Source organism: Apis laboriosa, unplaced genomic scaffold, assembly GCF_014066325.1.
Source record: "Apis laboriosa isolate Shangri-la unplaced genomic scaffold, ASM1406632v1 scaffold18_cov149, whole genome shotgun sequence".
NCBI lineage: Eukaryota > Metazoa > Arthropoda > Insecta > Hymenoptera > Apidae > Apis > Apis laboriosa.
In genome coordinates this window covers 932,122-935,698 of record NW_025222233.1, presented here as the reverse complement: position 1 = coordinate 935,698, position 3,577 = coordinate 932,122, and positions in this window count along the sequence as shown.

Here is a 3,577-nt window from a genome sequence, read left to right as displayed (position 1 = left end):
GAAATTTCTCCCTCCGTTGATCCCCTCTCTCTCCCTATTCCTACTCCCTGCCCCTCTTTCCAGCCGATACTTTCCCCATCTTGCTCGTGCTTTCGTTTCACGCGATTTTCCTCTTTTAATCACCCTTCCCTGCTCGCCATCGCTCGCTCCCTATTTAACTCTCTCCTCTTCTCTTTCCCTCCCTATTACCGTTGCTTTCTAACCGATCCTTCTCCATCTCTTTCGGTTTCTATCTATCTCTCTTCCATCCACGTATTCGTGCCAGTTGTAATCTCGGGTGGATCTCTTGCGCGCGCGCCTCTATATCTCGTCTCTCTTTCCATCCACGTCTCTGTTTCTCTGTCTCTCTCTCTCTCTTCACGCAGTTATCGTCATCTATCCCCTTTCTCTTTCAACCCTCCTACCCTTTATACCCGCTTCCGTTCTTCCGAGAAGCAACGCGACTCGTAGAATGGATCCTTTCTCTTCTCCGGGAAATCATCTATATCATCTCCGACCGACCATCAGTGATTATATTACCTGTAAGCGAAAATTTACACGGCATGTCACTGTGAATCGATAGCGATATCAATATCATCGATATCTGAAACATGTCACTTCACCGATCCAGGGATCGCATGTTGGTTACTCCGCATATTGACATAGAGCAAAAAAGTGTCGCGTGATCCGCCATCTTTCTTTTTATCGTTCCCGTCCAGGGAGCTCCAACCATCTCTACCCCAAATGTCTGTTTCCCTTCGCCTCGATTCTATCCTTCGCTCTGTTCCCCTACTTCGACGACCCACGATGCCCTTGCCTTGCTATCAGCTTCGCGTTTATCTGTCTTTCTTTTTCCTATTCCCTTTCTTCTCTCCCTTTCTCGTTCATCTTTCCCCTTATTCGCTTTTTGGCTCTTCAAGCTTTCTCCCTCCCTCTTGCGCAGTTTCCCCTATCGCCGATTTTCCACCTCTTCCATCCTCTTATCTCACCGTATTTTTCCAACTAAAAACAACGGTACACACGTTGTCGGTTGCCTTCTGCCTTGCACAGCACGTCGCTTCTAACATCTACTTATTTTCTTTCTCTTTTATTCTCGATCTTTCGAGTTCTATTTTTCACCAGAATTCCTTTGATTGTCCTAAAAAAATTTTTTTTATGCATCCATCTTTTTATCCATCGTTCAATTCTATATTATATTCTAGTTTATTTGCTAGTTTATTTGCTCATTATAAATTAACATTTCTTTTGTCATAATTTTTCTCGATTATTATAAATTTCATAAATTAGTATTTATTATACAAGTATAATTAATTAATATTAATTAATATTTATTATACACACTTGCTGAATCTTAAATAATATTTAAGAACAAATATTTGCAATAGAAATGTTCACAGGACATCGCTCCGTGGTATATCATCGAATTCGACAGTTGCGAGATATTGAGTGATTGAAGAAAGCCCGCCAGATCATGGTATCCTCGAATTTGATTTTGCGTCTTGTTTCATGACTGACCTACTATCGTAAATCCAATAAAAAATTAATTCCAATTTATTTGAAATATCTTTGCAATATCATCTATCCCTTTTAACAATTACAATAATTAATCAATTTTTTTTTTGATCTATTTGAAAAAAAAATTTTTATTATCTATTCGAATACGTTTCAAACAACAGTTATTGTATAAAGTTTACCTAATGACACATCATGTTGCGATGACTATTGCATTTTAACGATCTATATATGCTTATTATAAAAAAGTAATCGACACATTTAAAGTTGAAAATCATGTTCGAAATATACCTGTCGACGATGCGGCATTAAAAGTACAGAGCGCATGTACCATGTTAGCATCCAAAGTGAGCACATTTTCTTGCGCACGGATACACGACGCATACACGAGAAGGCGTATCCTATCAAGGACGTTTCACAGCATGTTCATCTCCCTCTCCTCCTCCACTCTTTTGTACTTATTCCCCCACTCTATTCCAAAGTTAGGTCGGGAATATTACTGCGCATGACCACAGACGAAGGGAAATATTCGCGAATCGATAATTCGCGAACAACTGCAGCAACAACAACGGGTTAGTCACGCGAACGACTAGCCCATTCGATTATTATTCGAGCAAATCGCACAAGGATAAATTATAATAGTCCTCATGGTACGTAGATCGTATAATAATAAGCTAAACGTGAAAATTTATTACGATCGTGTTTTGTCCGGATTAAAAAAATTTCAAAAGTTTGGAAAGATAAAATATACTAATCCTTTATCGAAGAAAATAGAATATGAAGTTGCAGCGAGTTTATCTGTGTCTGCTTATTAATCGGTGTTGCTATTTTGCACTTGAAGTATTCTTCGATATCAATTTAAAAATACAAAATTTTCGAGTGTATATATATGCTATTATGCCGGATTATTATATTCCAGTGTACACTTTATTTTGTACATTTTAACTTTATATATTTGAAACTATCAGATTTTTGAAATATATTTCTATTTACATTAGAATTCTCTAAAATCATTTTTTCATTAAAAATCATTTTGAATATTATTATTATAGAAGAAAATGTGATCTCTACAAATATATATAGTAATCTCTACAAATATATATAGTAAAGGATAATTTTCGATCATTAGAATTGACTCCCATTGGATTGATCATAAATAATCAAAAAATAATAACAAGTTAAAAACAGATTATAGATTCGGATATTTTTTTTTATTTCATTAAGATCGAAGAGAATTAATTAGACTTGTGAAAAATTCTTGATTATTTTTTTGTAATTACGTGATTAATGCTTCATCTAATACGATATTTAATAACTTTAACAATATAATTTCTCCAGACTGAAATTGATTATACTTTAAAAATTTATCTAAATATGCGTAATATTATAATTCAATTATCTCAAATTGCCTTGATCTTTTCATTCGATCTTTTCTAACATTATTAGATAAACTTATTATTATTAGAAGTCACTGAGCTAAAATCAATCTTTATTAAAAAATATAAATATGTATTTAAAATGCTGTACAATCCATTATTTATGCTATATTATCTCTAATTGAACAATTTTTTTTTTTCTTCTATTAACAATATAAGATTCATCCAGATATAATTGTCTTTATACATAATTCGTCAATTTTTTTGACTATTAATCATATTGTAAGTAATCATATTGCATCTTACATGTCAGTTTTTTTTAGTTTTCAAAATTAATTAAATATTTATTTAATTAAATATTTCAATAAAGAAAAAGAAATTTATATATAGAATAGAAAATTTCACGTATGAAAATTTTATGTTTTACATTTCAGATGGAAAATTTGTTTTCATAAAAAAACAGAAAAAATATAAAAAGAAATAAAATATAATATTCCGCAAAAAATTGTTTTATCAAAATTTCATACCCATGATAAATTTTTGTTTTTTTTACGAGACGCTAAACATTACGTAATAGCATTTTTTTTTCAATATAGTCAAATATGTGGAAGCAATTATAATAATAAATAGACAAATTGCGTCATATCGAAAATATTATCCAAATGTAATTTTTTTACAATTCATTTTCTACGTATATATTCTATATATAC